This window comes from Ornithorhynchus anatinus, chromosome 5, assembly GCF_004115215.2.
Source record: "Ornithorhynchus anatinus isolate Pmale09 chromosome 5, mOrnAna1.pri.v4, whole genome shotgun sequence".
NCBI classification, from domain to species: domain Eukaryota; kingdom Metazoa; phylum Chordata; class Mammalia; order Monotremata; family Ornithorhynchidae; genus Ornithorhynchus; species Ornithorhynchus anatinus.
In genome coordinates, this window is record NC_041732.1 from 94594934 (window position 1) to 94615817 (window position 20884).

At 45.4% G+C, this 20884-nt stretch overlaps 1 protein-coding gene and 1 non-coding gene across 2 annotated transcripts in view; both read right to left on the bottom strand.

Moving 5' to 3' along the window:
• The window catches only part of RAB31 (RAB31, member RAS oncogene family), a 165174-nt gene that overhangs the window by 55768 nt on the left and 88522 nt on the right, over positions 1-20884 (bottom strand). The window lies entirely within an intron of this gene.
• LOC114812307 lies at positions 7226-7363 on the bottom strand. Its single transcript, XR_003759963.1, has one exon. It is a non-coding gene; the product is annotated as a small nucleolar RNA SNORA7 (small nucleolar RNA).

A 20884-nucleotide genomic window follows, 5' to 3' on the forward strand; every position in this document is an offset into this window, starting at 1 on the left:
TCAGAGTCGAGCCAGGGTAACCCCAGGATTCCCCTCGCATCCTCCCTACTCTTCAACCCTTCACCTCAACTGCCCAAGGTCCCCACCTTCACTGAGCAGACCGAGTCCTCTCTCCAGTCTGCTTCTGGGAACGATGATCAATCAGTAAATGAGCACTTATTGTGTGCAGAGCACTGTACTAAGCACTTACGAGAGTACAACAGAGGTGGTAGATACAGTCCCTGCCCACAAGAAGCTTACAGTCTACAGGGCAGTCAATCGATGGTATTAACTGTGTGTTTAATAATGTTGGTATTTGTTAAGCGCTTACTATGTGCAGAGCACTGTTCTAAGCGCTGAGGGAGACACGGGGGAATCAGGTTGTCCCACATGGGGCTCACAATCTTAATCCCCATTTTACAGATGAGGTAACTGAGGCCCAGAGAAGTTAAGTGACTTGCCCACAGTCACACAGCTGACAAGTGGCAGAGCTGGGATTCGAACTCATGACCTCTGACTCCAAAGCCCATGCTCTTTCCACTGAGCCACGCTGCTTCCCTAAGCGTTTACTTTGTGCACAACACTGTACTAAGCACTTGGAAAGCTACAGTACATTTGGTAGACACGATCCTTGTCCTCACGGAGCTTACAGTCTAACATGGACAACAGACATTAAAATAAATAACAGGAAAGAGAAGCAAACAAATGCAAGGATAGGTTCATATGTGCTCTGGGGGTGCGGAGAGAGTTCCTAACTGTTTGAGAGTGGAATTAACTGCACGAGAGAGGTGGTTGGGAGAGAATATAGGATGGGGGGAAAGTGAGTTTAATCTGGGAAGGTTTCTTGGAGGAGATACTATTTCTGTAGGGCTTTGAAGATGGGGAGAGTACTGGTCTGTCAGTTATGTAGAGGGGTGGGTGGAGAAGCTCCAGACAGGAGGGAGGGCGTGAACAAGGGTTCAACAGCATGGAAAAAGAGAGTGAGGGAGTTGTATTAGAGTGAGGAGATTGCTTTTAGAGGAGCAAAGTGTGTAGGAGAGGAGTGAGGATAAGTAATGGGGAGAGAGCTAATGTCACCCCTTGAATCTGATGGTAAATTGTTTCTACTTGGTGTGGAGGCGGGTGAGCCACCACTGGAGACACTTGAAGGGTGGGGAGATGTGCACAGAATAATTTTTTTTGGAAAAATGATCCTGACAGAATGGACTGGAGAGGGGATAGGTCAGAGACAGGGAGGTCGGCAAGAAGACTGATGTGGTAGTGCTTGAACCAGTATGCTAACAGTTGGGATCAGCTTAATTGGGTAAGCAACACAATGTTGCAAGCTGTTTGGGATAAACTTGGGGATGAAGGTGAGTACATGTTCAAAGGGATGGAAACATCCCCCATGGAGGGCAGCTACCCTCCGCCCACACCTCTGACCGCCTGACTGGGAATTCTAGGGGCTGCATCAGCTTTAAACCACTCAACCATCTCGCCCCATCGTACCTCACCTCACTGATCTCCTACTACAGCCCAGCCAGCACATTGCTGCTCTTCTAGCACCAGCTTACTAACTGTGCCCCGATCTCCTCTATCTCACGGACAACCCCTTTCCCACATCCTCTCATTAGCCTGGAACTCCTCCCCGCTCCATGTAAGCCTGATCACCACTGTCCCCACCTTCAATTAATAATAATTAATAATAATTCTGGTATTGGTTAAGCTCTTACAAGCAAATTGAGTTGGACACAGTCTCTGTCCCACGTGGAGCTCAAACTACCAATCCCCATTTTACAGATGAGGAAACTGAGGCACAGAAGTGAAGTGACTTGCCTAAAGTCACACAGCAGACTAGTGGCAGAGCTGGGATTAAAATCCAGGTCCTCTGATTCCCAGGCCCAGGCTCAGGCCACGAGGCGTGCCCTATAGTTTGTATTTGACCAAGCATTATTAAGGTCACATCTCCTCCAGGAGGCCTTCCCCAATTAAGCCCTCTTTTCCCTGGCTCGCTTTCCCTTCCACATCGCCTATGTACTTGGATGTGTGACCTTTGGGCATTTGATATTTGCCCCACCTAGAACACCACAGCACTGATATACTCATCGGTAAATTATACATAACATATTACTAATTTATAGTACTATCTGTCTCCCCCTCTAGACTATAAACTCATTATGGGCAAGGATCATGTCTGCTAATTTTATTGTATTGTACTCTTCCAAGTTCTTGATACAGTGCTCTGAACGTAGTAAGCACTCAATAAATACAATCGATTGATTGATTGATTGATTGCAGCATGCCTCAGGACAGGTGATTCCCCAAGCCGGAATGGGCCGGCCAGGTCAAGCTTGTTAATAATAATAATAATAATAATGTTGGTATTTGTTAAGCGCTTACTATGTGCCGAGCACTGTTCTAAGCGCTGGGGTAGACACAGGGGAATCAGGTTGTCCCACGTGGGGCTCACAGTCTTCATCCTCATTTTACAGATGAGGTAACTGAGGCCCAGACAAGTTAAGTGACTTGCCCACAGTCACACAGCTGACAAGTGGCAGAGCTGGGATTCAAACTCATGACCTCTGACTCCAAAGCCCGTGCTCTTTCCACTGAGCCACGCTGCTTCTCGTGGCTTGTTAAGCTTGTGGGGATCCTGAATCTAACCTATCTAGAGCCAATTGAGCGGCCTGGACCCTTAACCAAGAGAAAGCCCCAGGAAGGCGCCAAACTATTGGAAAAGATTGCACTGGGCCCGTTGTTGGGCAGGGATTGTCTCTATCTGTTGCCAAATTGTACATTCCAAGTGCTTAGTACAGTGGTCTGCCCACAGTAAACACTCAATAAATACGATTGAATGAATGAATTGGGGAAACAGAATGGGAATGAAATATGAGAAGAATGGCAAAAACTGGGGCTGTGTCATTAAGTCTGTCCCTGAAGCTCTCCTTTGCAGCAAACTCAAATATCTTTGAAGGCTCAGCACCACTGATGCCTAAATACCATCCATTTCCACGTCAGAGATGCCTGCCAAGGGGGTGGGAGGAGAGGCGAGGGGCCAGATAGAGCTGGCATAAGGGAACTTTAGAAAGAAGAAGCAGGAGGTTGAGGCCCTTTACTGATCTCCTTCTACAACTCAGCCCACGCTCTCCACTCCTCTAATGCCAACCGATTTACTGTGCCTCAATCTAGTCTTTCTCACCATCTACTCCTTGCTCACACCCTTCCTCTTGCCTGGAACTTCCTCCCCCTTCATATCCAACAAGCGTCCATCTATGCACTTAAGTCTGTACTCCCTAAGCACTTAGAGACTCACTCCATCCCCAAACCCACAGCTTTTGGGTAACTATCGCTATAGTCTTCTCCTATCTATAATTTATTTTATTGTCTGCTTCCTCCACTAGACTGTAAGCTCCTTTACGGCAAGCACCTTGTCTACTTACTCTGTGGTACCGGCCCAAGCATATACTGCTCTGCACTCAGTAAGTGCTCAATAAATATCATGGACTGATTGGGGATGGATCCCTCCCTCAAATCAGTATCCACAAAGGTTGATGTTTCCTGTGGGAAAAACCAGCACAAATTTTCAGCCTCAAAATGCAGCTTTCAGGTTTCCTCTGGTGCTTATTACCCTTCCCACAACATTCTTTGAGTCGACACAACAGAAAACTGGAGGCAATCCAAGAAACACAGACAAAGCCTTGTAACTGGAAGCTCCCTCAGGCTGGCTGGTCTGAAATCCACACTCCTGAACTTGCCTGACACCATTTGGGAAGAAGTGCCGTGTGGCTCGGGGGGAGGAGTTGGGGGGCAGCTATTCACTCCCACCTCTCCTCAGACCTTCCTGCCTTGGAGACGAACCAGACTTCCCCAGCCAGCACCAAGGAGCAAATGGAAGAAAATAATAATAATAATAATACCAGTTAAGCACTTATTGGGTGCCAAGTACTGTACTAAGTGGGATAGATACTAGATAATCAGGTCCCACATGAGGTTCTCTTTCTACTTAGAGAGAACAGGTACTGAATCCGATTTTACAGATGAGGTAATTGAGGCACAGAGAAGTTAAGTGACTTACCCAAGGTCACATAGCAGTAGAGTAGGGGAGCTGGGATTAGAACTCAGATCCTCTGACTCCCAGAGCTAAGTTCTTTTCACTAGGCCATGCTTCTTCCCAAAAAGCAAGGAAAATTATGGGATAGGCAAGGCAGAAAAGCCAAGTGAACGGAATTGATGAGGGGCGCTGGAGACAAAGCGTGTCCCAAAGCAGAATCATGTCAGCCACTATTTGGCACCTATTTCCACAGGGAATAATAATAATAATAGTACTTGTTAAGCACTTACTCTCTGCCAAGTACTGTTCTAAGCACTGGGGTAGATAAAAGGTAATCAGGTTGGACACAGTCCCTGTCCCACATAGGGTTCACACTCTTAATCCCTGTTTTACAGTTGAGGTGACTGAGGCCCAAAGAAGTGAAGTGACTTCCCAAGGTCATACAGACATGTGGCAGACCCAGGATTAGAACCTATGACCTTCTGACTCCCAGGCCCATGCTCTGCCATCTTCTCCTCCTGCCCTTCACATGCTTAATACGTCTGCTATTTCCGTTCTGTTGTATTGCACTCTTTCAATCACTTAGTACAGTGGACTACAATACGATTGACTGATTGATTTTCTGGACCCTTCCTTTCCCTCCTTCACTCCCTCGGCCTGGTCAGTACCCCACAGTTCAGTAAGAGCTTCTCTCCTTTCCGTTTATTCATTCATTCAATCATATTTATTGAGTAATTACTGTGTGCAGAGCACTGAATTAAGCGTTCGGGAGAGAACAATACAATAATCAACAGACACATTTCCCTACCCACAATGAGCTCACAGTCTCGGGGGGCGGGGAGACCACAGGGAGGGACCAATTTATCCTGCACCACTCTTTGCAAAGCTACCACTAAGCCCCAGTTCTTCATCCAGGGTGTCACTGGTATTGGGGTGAATGGCCTCCTGTCTGGACCTCCTGCACGCATGGTCAAACTCCCACTCACCCCACAACCCCCTTCACTGCTTCAAGCAATGCAGACTACAAGTGACCTTGGGAATTAGGACTCTCTTGTTGTGGTTTCTCTTACCAGTCACTTTAGGAAATGAGCTCATTGAGGCCACAAATGCATTTTCAGACTCCTGGACACACTCTCCCCATCTCCTCTCTTTCTGCTGCATTTTATAAATCAGATTCCAACTGGGTTTTTTTTTTCCGTCTCCCATACAGACACACACTCCAGTTTCACCTTCTCCCTTCTCCATCTGCTCCATTTCTCCTGGGAAAGGGGGGGAGGGGGAACTGAAATGGAGCTATGGCTCTTTTCATTCCTTTGAGCTTGATGAAATTAGCCCCGCAGAAGGGCAGGGGACTTGGGGAGGGAGAAGGAGGAGGAGGGGGGGGAGAAGGGACAGGAGGGGGAGAAGGAAGAGGAGGGAGGGGAGAAGGAAGAGGAGGGAGGGGAGAAGGAAGAGAAGGGAGAGGAGAAGGGAGAGAAGACTTGGAGGAGGAGGAGGCTGCAAGGGCAGAACCTTTCTTAAAGTTACCAAGAGCCGATCCCTGTTTGCTGGGTTTGTGTGCCTAAGGTCAGTGGGTTTGTGTGCCTATGGTCAGCGGCTGAGCCAAAGTCAGACATCAGCTCTGCTGGTTTAATGAGGTGCCCCCCAATTGAGAAGCAGCGTGGCTCAGTGGAAAGAGCACGGGCTTTGGAGTCAGGGCTCATGAGTTCAAATCCCAGCTCTGCCACTTGTCGGCTGTGTGACTGTGGGCAAGTCACTTAACTTCTCTGTGCCTCAGTTCCCTCATCTGTAAAATGGGGATTAAGACTGTGAGCCCCACGTGGGACAACCTGATTCCCCTATGTCTACCCCAGCGCTTAGAACAGTGCTCGGCACATAGTAAGCGCTTAACAAATACCATCATTATTATTAATTCCATAGGCTCCTGAGGAAATCATGGGTATGGGAAGACTTGGCTCACAGTTTGTTTTGCAGGAAAGCAGGGAGAAAAGTAAAGAAAGGTCTTCCCTGCTCTGCTTCTGTAGTAGTCTTCTATTTTTCTGCTGGATCCGCCTCACATCTGAACCCTATTGACAAAGTTTGCTTGCTTGACAGGGGGTGGGGAAGAGGGGGAGAGTAAAAGGCACCTACTGGAACTGTAATATAATCAGCAGCAGCAGCACCATCAGTTTGTTTGAACATAACCAACAACTCCATTGCTCATGCTCTCCCCATCTTCATAGACCTACTAAAATCAAACTTCTTCCAGAAAGCCTTTCCTGACTCAACTCTCACCTCGCCATCCTATTTTCCCTGAATTATGCAGCACCTAAATAAGCACTTCAGTCTGTATTGTCTAACCACTTTGGTACTCATCCCAACCCCGCCCCAACAGCACTTAGGTGCAGTTCATTCATTCATTCAATGGTATTTATTGAACGCTTATTGTGTGCAGAGCACTGTATTAAGCGCTTGGAAAGTGCAATTCGGCAACAAATAGCGACAATCCCTACCCAACAACGGGCTCACAGTCTAGAAAACTAGAGCAGTCTAGTTGCTACACATATTCTGTTGCTTCCCCTACCTATAATTTATTTTAATGTCTTGCTCCCCATTAGTCTATAAGCTCCTTGAGGGAAGAAATCGGGCCTACCAACTTTATTATATTCTCCCGGGAGCTTAGTACAGTGCTCTGCACAAAGAAAGCACTCAATAAATAACATTCGTTGATTGATGGATTGCAGATAATAGCTCTGTCTTTTACCCTGTCGAGTCGTTTCCGACCCATAATGACACCACGGAGACATGCGTGGCTCAGTGGAAAGAGCCCAGGCTTTGGAGTCAGAGGTCATGAGTTCGAATCCCAGCTCTGCCACTTGTCAGCTGTGTGACTGTGGGCAAGTCACTTCACTTCTCTGTGCCTCAGTTACCTCATCTGTAAAATGGAGATTAAGACTGTGAGCCCCATGTGGGACAACCTGATGACCCTGTGTCTACCCCAGCACTTAGAACAGTGCTCTGCACAAAGTAAGCGCTTAACAAATACCAACATTATTATTATTATTATCTCTCGCAGAAAGCCCCGCTCTCCATCTGCAATCATTCTGGTAGTGTGTCCATAGTTTTCTTGGTAAAAATATGGAAGTGGTTTACCATTGCCTCCTTCCGCATAATAAATTTGAGTCTCTGCCCTCGACTCTCTCCCCCACCGCTGCTGCCCAGCATGGGTGAGTTTTGACTTGTAGCAGATTGCCTTCCACTCGCTAGCCACTGGCCAAGCTAGGAATGGAATGGGTATGCCTCTGCTTGACTCTTCCTCCTGTAGCTGAGACTGGTAGAGTACTGGAAACTCTCCAGGTGTGACCCTGAGAGGGGAGATCATATCACAAAATAGAAGACACTGTATCTGCCCTCAAGGAGCTTGCAATCTAATGGAGGAATTGACTCCTTCGGCTTCTTTTCAGTTCTTTTGCAGCCTCCACCCAGGTTCACCGATACCACAGCCAGCCTGCCAGGACCCCTGGGCCATGTCCTCCCGCGGTCCCGGAATGCCCTCCCTCCTCACCTCCGCCAAACTCATTCTCGTCCCCTCTTTAAATCCCTACTTAAAGCTCACCTCCTCCAAGAGGCCTTCCCAGACTGAGCTCCCCTTTTTCCCTCTGCTCCCTCTACCCCCCCCTTCACCTCTCCGCAGCTAAACCCTCTTCTCCCCGCTTTCCCTCTGCTCCTCCCCGTCTCCCGTCCCATCCCCTCAGCACCGTACTCGTCCGCTCAACTGTAGAAATCTTCATCACCCTATTTTGTTTAATGAGATGTACATCACCCTGATTCTATTTATCTGCTATTGTTTTAATGAGATGTTCTTCCCCTTGACTATTTATTGCCATTGTTCTTGTCTGTCTCCCCCGATTAGACTGTAAGCCCGTCAAAGGGCAGGGACTGTCTCTATCTGTTGCTGATTTGTACATTCCAAGCACTTAGTACAGTGCTCTGCACATAGTAAGCGCTCAATAAATACTATTGAATGAATGAATGAATGAATTCCTAGGTGTTGAAGAGTGGTCCTCCAAACAGCCCCACCATTTAGGACACCTGCAGATCAGCCCAGGATATCAGAACCAGGCTTTATCACAGAGATGGAGGGTGGAAGAGCCTGGTCCCCCAAAATACCCAAGGCCTGAAAGACATGGTATGTGTGGTTTGAGGTTACCCTAAATAGCTTCAAGGTAAAAAATTGATCCTAATGGGCTAGACAGTGGGCAGCTTCAAGTGAGGGGAAGGTGGAAAGAAGGACATGAAGAAAAAGTGTGACTATTTCACAAAGCAAACTTTCAATTTGGCACTCTCAAAGTTGTCCCTGAATCTTTGAGAGTTAATAATTGTGGTATTTATTAAGCGGTTATTATGTGTCAGGCACTGTACTAAGTGCTGGGGCAGATACAAGCAAATCTAGTTGGACACATGCCTGGTCCCAAGTGAGGCTCATGGTTTCAATCCCCATTTTACAGATGAGGTGACATGAGGCCCAGAGAAGTGAAGTGACTTGCCCAAGGTCACAGAGCAGACAGGTGGAAGAGCCAGGACTAGAACCCATGACCTTCTGACTCCCAGACTTGTGCTCTATCCACTATAGCAATTAGAGTATCAGTTTATGAATTATTATTGTTATTAATATCATCACCAACAACATCAATGTTATTATTTGCTTACTAAGTGCCAAGCACTGTTCCAAGCAATGGGGTAGATATAAGTTACGTAAGGCAGACACAGTCCCTGTCCCACATGGGACTCACAGTTTAAGTAGGAGGGAGAACAGGCATTGAATCCCCATTTTACAAATGAGGAAACTGAGGCACAGAGAGGTTAAGTGACTCGTCCAAAGTCACACAACAGGTAACTGGCAGAATAGGAATTAGAACCCAGGTCCTCCAACTCCCAAGCCTCTGCTCTTTCCACTAGGCCTCACTGTTCCTCCTTGTCAACCAGGCAATCAGTCAATCCTGGAAAGCAGCATGGCCTATAATAATGATAATAATAATAATGATGGTATTTGTTAAGTGCTTACTAGGTGTCAAGCACTGTTCTAAGCACTAGGGTAAATACAGGGTAATAAGGTTGTCCCACATGGGGCTCACACTTTTAATTTCCACTTTACAGATGAGGTAACTGAGGCACAGAGAAGTTAAGTGACTTGCCCAAGGTCACACAGCTAACAAGTAGCCTGATGGATAGAGCACAGGCCTGGGAGTCAGAAGGACTGCCCCACTTATCTGATGTGTGACCTTGGGCAAATCACTTAACTTCCCTGAGCCTCAGTTACCTCATCTGTAAAATGGGGATTAAGTCTGTGAGCCTCATGTGAGAGAGGGACTGTGTCCAACCCAATTTGCTTGTACCCACCTCAGAGCTTAGTACAGTGCCTGGAACATAGTAAGTGCTCCACAAATATCATAATAATAATGATAATAATAATATTAATAATAATCAGTGGATGAAAGTGATCATTTCTCAGGGAACTGAGTGTACGTGGAGGCTGCTGCTGCTGAAGAGCCTGCCAATCAAGGTCTACTGGTGTTCTTTCAAATGAAGGAATTTGTTCTTGACATATTTTGGGGTGAAAGGAAACATCAACTGTTGCAAGTTCAGAAGCTGGATCCGGTAAGGCGTTAAGCAATTCCTATTGCTTCACAGCGCTGACTGTTAGTCAGGGCTCAGTGCTTCACATTCCACCTTTCCTAAGGGTAATTTATTTTGTGTCTGTCTCCCCAACTTTTTTGTAGGCTCCCGAGGGCAGGAATCATGTCTTTTAACTCTACTGCGTTCTCTCAAGGGCTTAGTGTGGTGCTCTACACACAGAGGTACTTAATAAATACCATCGATATTTATTGATTGCTTGATCAATGCTTCCCCTTATGACTTTTTCACTTCCCAGAGAGGGAGTCCAAGGGGCCACATGTAAACACTCTTAACGGCTCAAATCTCCCTTCAGGCATACTGATTCGAGAGCAAGTCGAATTCTGCTGGACTGCATTTCCAATCACCAAATAAATCTCTTCAGAGTCAAAAGAGGCTTGTCTCTGATAATCCAAGGGTTACAGAAGTAAGTATGTAAAAGCATAGCCCACACGCTGAGCGAGAATTCATAGCATATGCCGGCCTCAGCATTTACCAGCTCGAGTCATTTCCGACCACTGAAGCACAGAGAGTTCCGAGGCAGATTAGCCAGCCTCCTGGATGAGAGGATGCCCAGTCTCAGTCTCTTCCCGTCACCAGGCCTTCCCGGGGCTCAGGAGGCTTCAAAGAGGAACTGGGGTGGCAGGGAAAGGATTTCTCTTCCAATGAGGGTAAAGTTTGGCTCCCGCCCTGCCTATATTGCAGTTCTGTGGGCAGGGAACATGTCTGCCAACACTGTTATACTGTATTCCCCCAAATGCTTCATACAGTGCTCTGCACTCACTAAGTGCTCGATAAACACGATCGTTTGACTGAACGATTGATTCTGATTCTAGTTCATTTTCCAGCACCGAGAGAGATGCCTTTTCTCCAACCAGAAGTGCAAAAACAGCAGAAAAACCGGTGCCCTTGGGTTCTGCCATCCTTGGATCCTGGTGGAATTACTCCCAGGAATCTTTGAGAGTCAGTCAGTCAGTCTATTGTATTTATTGAGCGCTTACTATACGCAGGGCACTGTACTAAGCATTTGGTAATAATAATAATGTTGGTATTTGTTAAGCGCTTACTATGTGCAGAGCACTGTTCTAAGTGCTGGGGTAGATACAGGGTAATCAGGTTGTCCCACGTGAGGTTCACAGTTAATCCCCACTTTACAGATGAGGTAACTGAGGCACAGAGAAGTGAAGTGACTTGCCCACAGTCACACAGCTGACCAGTGGCAGAGCTGGGATTTGGTAGAGTACAGTACAATAATATTAACAGACACATTCCCTGCTCACAACAAGCTAACAGTCTAGAGGGGGAGACAGACATTCATGTAAATAAATAAAATTACAGATAGGTACATAAGTGCTATAGGGCTGGGAGGGGGGATGAATTAAGGGAGCAAATCAGGGTGATGCAAAAGGGAGTGGGAGAAGAAGAAAGGAGGGCTCAGTCAGGGAAGACGTCGTGGAGAAGAAGTGCCTTCAATAAGACTGCGGCAAAGTAGTTCACAGCAGGAGGGAGGGAGATGGGGTTTCGAGGGAGTGGCTGCCCTGGAATAAAAGCTGCTCACTGCACTTGTGGACCCAGTGTAAGAAATAACTGCACTTCGGCACTCCGTCCCTGATCAACCAGGAGGCAGAAAAAGTGGAAAGGAGGTGCAGAGAAATGGAAGGGGCAGGGTGATGGGGAAGGTCAAAGATAGAGGAGGGATGAATGCTAAAATGGCTAAGCAGGAAAAGCCAGATAATTTTTTCACATGAATGGCGGGGAGTCTTACAGCAAATCCTTGGAGGCAGAAGAACTAGGGTTTATCAGAAGGGATTAGGAGACGATTTTCAAACCAAAGGCCAGAGGTTTCTCTGTGTCAGTGATTGTAGACATATCCTGGATAACTGTCAGGAAATGCCCACAGGCCATCTCAACAGCATAAAGGATGTGTAGAAAGAAGTTATTCCCTATAAAACTAAGAACCTCAGGATAAAGAGCTTATTATTTCAAAGTCATCACTCAGTATTTGGATATTTCTAGTGGGATTGTCAAACATTTAAAAAAGTGTCATTTTCCTTGTGAAAACTGCTCAGGAAACAGAAATCAAAATGACAATATTTCTAATATAGAGTTTGAAAGAGGGATTTCTGAGTACTTTTTTCACGGTATTTGTTAAGCAGTTACTATGTGTCAAACACTGACCTAAGCACTGGGGCAGGTACAGATCAAATAGGATGGACACGGTCCCTGGCTTGCAAGGAGCTCACAGTCTAAGTAGGAGAGAGAACAGGTATTGAATCCCCATTTTACAATTGAAGAAACTGAGACACAGAGAAATCAAGTGTCCTGCCCAAGGTCACACAGCAACCAAGTGGAAGAGCCGGGATTAGAATACAGGTTCTTCTGACTCCCAGGCCTGTGCTTCTTCTACTAGGCCATGCTGCTTCTCTGACCTCCGACTCCAACTAGAGGCATTAAAAAACCGCTCCTGTTTTCACGGCCCTCCTCCTCCCACAAAATCATCAATCAACCAATCAGAGATTACTTATTTATAATGTTGGTATTTATAATGTCGGTATTTACTAAGCGCTTACTATGTGCAGAGCACTGTCCTAAGCGCTGGGGTAGATACAGGGTAATCGGGTTGTCCCACGTGAGGTTCACAGTTAATTCCCATTTTACGGATGAGGTAACTGAGGCCCAGAGAAGTGAAGTGACTTGCCCACAGTCACACAGCTGACAAGTGGCAGAGCGGGGATTCGAACCCGTGACCTCTGACTTCCAAGCCCGTGCTCGTTCCACTGAGCCACGTCGCTTCCATGTGCTTTATTTAATGCTTTCCGTGTGCAGAGCCCCGTACTCAATGCTTGAGAGAGTACAACACAATGGTTAGACCCATTCCCTGCCCACGAGAAGCTTACAGTCTACAGGGGGAGACGGACATTAAAAAAAATTACGAATATGTGCACAAGTGGGAATGCGTCTGTTTATTGTTGTATTGTACCCTCCCAAGCGCTTAGTACAGTGCTCTGCATAAAATAAGTGTTCAGGAAATACGACTGAATTGAATGAATGCTGAGGGTCTGAGAATGCTGTGGGCCTGAGGACGGGGTGAATATTGAGGGCTTAAGGGGTACAGATCCAAATGCGTAGGCGACACAGAAGGGAGAGGGAGTAGGAGAAACGAGGATTAGTGAGGGTAAACCCCTTGGAGGAGTTGGAATTTGAAGATGGGGAGAGTGTGGTCTGTCATATATGGAGGGGAAGGGAGTTCCTGACGAAGGAAAGCACATGGGCAAGGGGGAGGCAATGAATCAGTGGTATTGATTGAGCTGTAATCGTGTGCAAAGTACAATGGTGCTGCTGCTCTCAAGGAGTTTACAATCCAACAGGAGGTAGTGCTCCAGATGTTTTCATGGAGTAAGTTAGGAATGAATAGTTGCCCCAGATTCACATTTCCGTATGAGGAAAATGTGGAACTATAAATGGTCCATTTTTTTAATGGCATTTGTTAAGCACTTAGTATGTGTCAAACACTGTTCCAAGCACCGGGATAATAATAATAATGTTGGTATTTGTTAAGCGCTCACTATGTGCAGAGCACTGTTCTAAGCGCTGGGGTAGACACAGGGGAATCAGGTCGTCCCACGTGGGGCTCACGGTCTTAATCCCCATTTTACAGATGAGGGAACTGAGGCCCAGAGAAGTGAAGTGACTTGCCCACAGTCACACAGCTGACAAGTGGCGGAGCTGGGATTTGAACTCATGACCCCTGACTCCAAAGCCCGTGCTCTTTCCACTGAGCCAGATACTAGTGAATTAGGTTAGATACAGTCCCTGCCTTGCATGGGGCTCACGGTCTAACTAGGAAGGAGAACAGGAGAGCTGAGGCACAGAGAAGTTAAATGACTTGCCCGAGGTCAAACAGCCAGCATTTGGCAGAACTGGGATTAGAACCCAGGTCCTCTGCCTCCCAGGCCCATGCTCTTCCCACTAAGCTATGCTGCTTCCCTATTTCAGATTGATTCCATGCATTTCCAAGTTACAGATCTTGGATCTGTAAATCAGAAGACCAGGATTATAACCCTAGTTTGGCTACTTACTTCCTGTGGGATTTGGGGTTTGCTACTTAACTTCTCTTTGCCTCAATTCCTTAGTTGTAAAATTGGGATAAAATAACTTTTCTCCTTCCCTCTTTGAACCCCTTGTAGAACTGAATCTGCCCCAATGTTTAGCACAGTCCTTGACACATAGTAAGCACTTCATAAATGCTTATTTATGTGTTGTTATTGTTATTAATAATGATAATTTCAGCAGAATACATTATGGTTCAAAATTACTGGATTTTTAGGTGAGAAAAGTTAGAGAGGTGGATGGTCTATCCCTAACTATGAAGAGGGATGAAACATACAATGCTAATGCACTTGGCCATTTTCTTCTTCCATTCCTCCCCAGTTACCTTTCTTCATTTTCTTCAAGCTAACTACTCAATGTGCCCCATTCCTGTTTTTTCCACCTCCAACCCAATGCTCATGCTCTCCCTCCTGCCTGGAACATACTCCTTCTCTATTTGGAGAAGCAGGGTGGCCTAGTGGATACAGCACGGGCCTGCCTGGAGACAGAAGGACCTGGGTACTAATCCCAGCTCTGCCACTTGCCTGCTGTGTGACCTGGGGCAAGTCACTTAACTTCTCTGTGCCTCAGTTACCTCATCTCTAAAAGGGGATTAAGACTGTAAGGCCCCATGTGGGACATGGACTGTCTCCAACCTGACCAGCTTGTATCTACCCTGGCACTTAGTATAGTGCCTGGTACACAGTAAGCACTTAAATAACATTAAAAGAATGTACCAATCCATAACTTTCTCCATCTTCAAAGCCCTTCTGAAATCACATCTCCTACAATTATTTTTTCTTCTCCCCAAGTCATATCCCCCTTTGACCATCCTCTGCACCGATTACACATTTTAGCACCCAAAGCACTTTGATACATTTCAATTTACACGGCCTACTAATTAATCCCTCATTCATCTACTCTTCAATTTTTCTCTGCTTTTCTCTGTAAAGTATTTTGGGTTTGTCTCCCCTGCAATACTGTAAGCTCCTTAAGGACAGAAGCCGTGTTGCGTATTGGAAAGAGCACGGGCTTGGGAGTCAGAGGATGTTGGTTCTAATCCTGGCTCCACCACTTGTCTGCTGTGTGACCTTGGGTAAGCCACCTAACTTCTCTGTGCTTCAGTTACCTCCTCTGTAAAATGGGGATTAAGACTGTGAGCCCCACATGGGACAACCTGATTACCTTTTATCTACCCCGTGTTTAGAATAGTGCTTGGCACATAGTAACCACTTAATAAATACCATTATCATTATTATTACTATTATTTTTCTAACTCTGCTGCACTCTCGCAAATACTTAAAACAATGCTCTGCACAGGGGAGGTCCTCGAAAAGTACTATTGAATGATTGTCCAAACTTCTTTTGAGGTCACTCTTGGGTAGTCAGTGGTATTAGTTATCTTCTCAAAAAAAAAAAGGCAATATCCACTAGAAATCATTTAAGTGAATCTTGAGGAACCATGGAGTCTTTTGGCTGCTTTCATTTCTTCTTCGGGAATTTGTTATCTACCCCTTTCCTCCCTACCTCAGTGTTAAAATGAGACACAAAGCAATTCCCTGCGGGAGGGAAGTCTTGTGAATACCAACATTAGATAAGAAAGTCTCAGCAAGGTTAAAAAGAAATAAACTTAGAAGGTCAGAGAGAGTCTGATGAAGGGAGTAAAGGTCTGAATATCACCAAACCAAAAAGAAACCTTTATTCTAAAAATAACAATAATTATGGTATTTGTGAAGTCCTTACTATGTGCCAAGCACTCTTCTAAGCCATAGGGTAGATTCAAGGCAATCAGGTTGTCCCACTTAGGGATCACAGTCTTAATCCCCATTTTACAGATGAGGTAACTGATGCACAGAGAAGCTAAGTGACTTGCCCAAGGTCACACAGCAAATCAATGGTAGAGCCAGGATTAGAACCCGTGTCTTCTGACTCCCAAGCCTGTGTTCTTGCCATTAGGCCATGCTGTGTCTCTTAATTGTATTTATTGAGTGCCTCCTGGGTGCAGAGCACTGTACTAAGTGCTTGGGAGAGTACAATATAACAGAGTCGGTTGACATATTCTACGCCCACAATGAGGAGTAAACTGGCTGACTTGCTCCATGGTGGCCCACTGTGTTCTGACAGCCTGTTGGGAATTGACCTAAGTCTCATGGCCAAATAGAAAAGCACATAGGATTGGGAGTGGAAGACCTGCCTGGGTTACACTTCTGTGACTAACATGCCGTTACCTTGGGCAAGTCACTTAGCCTTTCTTGGACTGTTTCCTCATTTTCTAAAAAAAACATTCAATCCATGTCTCCCAACTCCTCAAGAAGCTCCAGTGCCTGACCATCCACCTCCGCATCAAACAGAAACTCCTTACCGTCGGCTTTAAAGCACTCAATCAGCTCACTCCCTCCTATCTTACCTTATCGATTTCCTACTACCAGCCCAGTCCGCACATTTTGCTCCTCTAATGGCCGATTGCTCACGGTGCCCCAATCATGTCTATCTCGCCTCTAACCCCTTTTCCATGTCCTCCTTCTGACCTGAAACTCCCACCACCTCCATATCTGCCAGACCACCACTCTCCCCACCTTCAAAGCCTTATTTAAATCACATCATGTAGTGTTTCTCCCCAATTAAGTCGTCTTTTCTCCAGCTCCTTTTCTGCGTCATCTCATGCACTTGGATGTGTGACCTTTGGGAATTTGCTTTTCATCCCACCCTCCGCCCTACGGAATTTATGTACCCATCTATAAATTATATGTTATAAATGATCTATTTATATTAATGTCTGTCTCCCTCACTAGGCTGTAAGCTCATTATGGGCAGAGAACGTGTCAACCAACTGTTGTATTGTATGGCTCCCAAACAGCGCTGTACATCCTGGAAATGCTCAATAAATACCACTGATGATGACGTTGATTTGTAAAATGAGGATAATAATTCTTAAATCATTTTACCATGGAGGGATGTTATTCATTCAATCATATTTATTGAATGCTTACTGTGTGAGAGCACTGAATTAAGTGCTTTGTTAGGAGAAGCTGCGTGGCTTAGTGGACGGAGCATGGGCCTGGGAGTCAGAAGGACCTGGGTTCTAATCCCAGCTCTGTCACCTGTCTGCTGTGTGACCTTGGGCAAGTCACTTCACTTCTCTTTGCCTGTTACCTCATCTGTAAAATGGGGATAAGAGTGTGAGCCCCATGTAGACAGGGAATGTGTACAACCTGATTAACTTGTATCTACCCCAGTGTTTAGAACAGTGTTTGGCACATAGTAAGCACTTAAGAAGTAGCATTATTATGAGATGGTTAATGTGAAAGCACTTTGTAAAAGTAACAGCGTTTTACAAAAACAAGGTATTAGTGACTTATTATTGATCTTAAAAAGGTCACACCTAGATATGAATTCACCCTATAGCTGGATGCAGTATTTTACTGGCCTTGTATTTTGAACATTAATGAAAATCTCCTTGATTCTCTTAGAAAAGAAAATTCCAAATAATATTTTACTAACAGAAATTGTTTCACTTCACATCTGATTTTCATAGTAAACATCAATTGTATTACTACATTGGCTCCACATTTCCTGCTGGGATGTTTCTGTTGGATTCTAAGGTGAAAACTGCCACTGATGACCCACATGTTGATTATTTTCAACATGGAAAAGCATAAAGAAACTAGCTTGAATTGAATTTTTAACCTGTTTAATTCCACTGGCCTCTAAGTATGTATGCCAGTAATTTGGCTTATGCTGTCGAGCCGTCTCCGACCCATAGCGACTCCACGGACACATCTCTCCCAGAATGTCCCACCTCCATCTGCAATCATTCTGCTAGAGATTCCATAGAGTTTTCTTGGTAAAAATGTGGAACTGGTTTACCACTGCCTCCTTCCCTGTAGGAAATTTGACTTCTCCCATGCCGTTGGTGTCCAGCACAGGTGATTTTTTAACCCCAGTTAGACTGTAAGCCCGTCAAAGGGCAGGGACTGTCTCTGTTACCGATTTGTACATTCCAAGCGCTTAGTACAGTGCTCTGCACATAGTAAGCGCTCAATAAATACTATTGATTGATTGATTGAACTGTAGCAGATTCTACTCACTAGCCACTGGCCAAGCTAGGAATAATAATAATGTTGGTATTTGTTAAGCGTTTACTATGTGCCGAGCATTGTTCTAAGTGCTGGGCTAGATATAGGGTAATCAGGTTGACCCACGTGAGGCTCACAGTCTTAATCCCCATTTTACAGATGAGGGAACTGAGGCACAGAGAAGTAAAGTGACTTGCCCACAGTCCCACAGCTGCCAAGTGGCAGAGCCGGCATTTGAACCCATGACCTCTGCCTCCCAAGCCCATGCTCTTTCCACTGAGCCACGCTGCTTCTCAATGGAGGAATGGAATGAGTATGCCACTGCTTGACTCTCCCTTCCATAGTCGAAACTGGTAGAGTACTGGAAACTCTTCAGGTGTGATCCTGAGAAGGGTGCTGGTAACTGGCATGGTGAAAATATAGAACTTGGGGGGAATTTCACAAGAAGAATGAAGAATGACTTGCTTCAACTCTTCTTTACTGAATTGGTAACTGTTGCTCTTTTTACCCAGCATTTAGAGAGCAGACTTGGGGTTGCTTTAGTATTTATTCCACTGGGGTGACAGAGAATTGTTACTCTTGTTTCAGCTGACTCTATTGTAGCATACTCCCCTGAGCACTTAACACAATGTCTGTCACAGAAGTAGCAGGCTCTACTGGAAAGACCGGGCCTGGGAGTCAGAGAACCTGGGTTCCAATCCCAGTTTTGTCACCTGTCTGCTGTGCGACCTTGGGCAAGTCACTTCACTTTTCTGTGCCTCTTAGTTGACTCATCTGTAAAAAAGGAGATTAAAAGACTGTGAGCCCCACATGGGACATGGACTGCATCCAACCTGATTAGTGTGTATCCACCCCAGTGCTTGGGACGGTGTCCGGCACGTAGCACTTTTTACGGTATTTAAGCGCTTACTATATGCCAGGCACTCTACTAAGTGCTGAAATTTATAGATACCATTTAAAAAGTGCTCAATAATAATAATAATAATAATGTTGGTATGCGTTAAGCGCTTACTATGTGCAATTAGACTGTAAGTCCGTCAAAGGGCAGAGACTGTCTCTGTTACCGATTTGTACATTCCAAGCGCTTAGTACAGTGTTCTGCACATAGTCAGCGCTCAATAAATACTACTGAATGAATGCAGAGCACTGTTCTAAGCGCTGGGGTAGATACAGGGTAATCAGGTTGTCCCACGTGAGGCTCACAGTCTTAATCCCCATTTGACAGATGAGGTAATTGAGGCACAGAGAAGTTAAGTGACTTGCCCAAAGTCACACAGCTGACAAGTGGCAGAGCCGGGATGAATACCACTGATTGATTGCTTGGTTGATTGTCAACTAACAAGGTGGCTGTTCATTTTGTCTTGCTTTCAGTAAATAAGCTGGAACTGAAACCTTTGATTCTGTTGCAGGGAAAAGGCAAATGCACACACACACACACACCCTTCCCCACCCCCCCATGAGATCAGGACACAGAAGTCCTACAGTGCATGTCCAAACAGAAATCTAAAACTGTGAACACTGATGGTAACAACAAATATCTGTTCATTTTCTTGTAATGTGTGTTCATTATTTCTTTATCACTGGTCTGATGTCACTCAAGTATGTAAATATCTATCATTCTGAAGGCCGACTCAGCATGCCTTTTTGATATTTACAGGACTATTTTGTATTCTTGGGTGACGTCAAGGCCCACCCCTACAAAAACAATCCACTCACTCAATCAATGATTGTTGTGTGTAGATCACTGTACTAAACACTCGGGAAAGCACAGTACAGCAAAGTTGGTAGATATGATCCCTGCCTGCAACGTGCTTTCAAGTTTACAAGAGAAGACACACATTAAAATAAATTACTCATAGAGGAAATAGCAGGGTATAAAGCTATGTACATAATGCCATGGGGCTGAGGGGAGTCTCAAAGTATCAAAGTTAAGCTGTGTTATAAAATAGCTTAGTGTGTACACAGCTGGATCTGCATGAGTAAGAGAGGGGGGCAGGTTGGGGAAGACAAGGAAGGACAGGTTGGAAAAACAGAGTTTAGTAGCAACCGCCACCCCTTTTAGGTCAACAACAAAGATGGTGGGGATTTTTCTGCTGCTGCCCTAGTTTAGTTCCCTAATAAGCTAGTTCCTCTCGCCCACGTCCTGCTTTTGGCCTGGAACGCCTTCCATCCACAAATCTGACTCTCCCTTCCTTCAAAGCCTTATTGAAGGCACATCTCCTCCAAGAGGCCTTCCCAAACTAAGCCCCACTTTTCCTCATCTCCCACTCCCTTCTGCACTGCCGTAACTTGCTCCCTTTGCTCTCCTCCCCCGCCTCCCAAGCCCCACAGCACTTATGTATATAGCTTTAATTTTATTTATTTGGATTGATGTCTGTCTCCCGCACCAGACTGTTTGCTGTGGGCAGGGATTGCCACTGTTTATTGTTATATTGTTCTTTCCCAAGCACTTAGTACAGTGCTCTGTACACAGTAAGCATTTAATAAATATGATTGAATGAATGAATGAATGAATGAATGAATGAATGAATGAATATCTGACAGATGATCATTCTCCCCACTTTAAAAACCTTATTGAAGGCACCTCTCTTCTAAGAGGCCTTCCCCAACTAGGCCCTCAATTCCTCTTCTTCCACTTCCTTCTGCGTCGCCCTTGCCCTTGGATTTGCACCCTTTATTCACTTTTCCCTCAGCCTCATGGAACTTACGTGCATATCCATAATGTATTTATTTATATTAATGTTTGTCTCCCCTTCTAGACTGTAAGCTTGCTGTGGGCAGGGAACATGTCTACCAGCTCTGTTACACTCTACTTTCCCAAATTCTTAGTACAGTGCTCTGCCCACAGTAAGCGCTCAATAAAGTTGATTGATTTGATTACTAGTCAGTGCACCAAGAAAGGTGGGAAAATCCCTGGTGCAGTCAAAATTTTTATTTTTTTGATACCCATTATGCTTCATTATGTTGTTCTTTACCACATGGTTTACCTTACTGCACACAACTCACAAACACACACACACGCCTTCTCGTGCTCTCTTTCTTCTATGTGCGTTGGTCT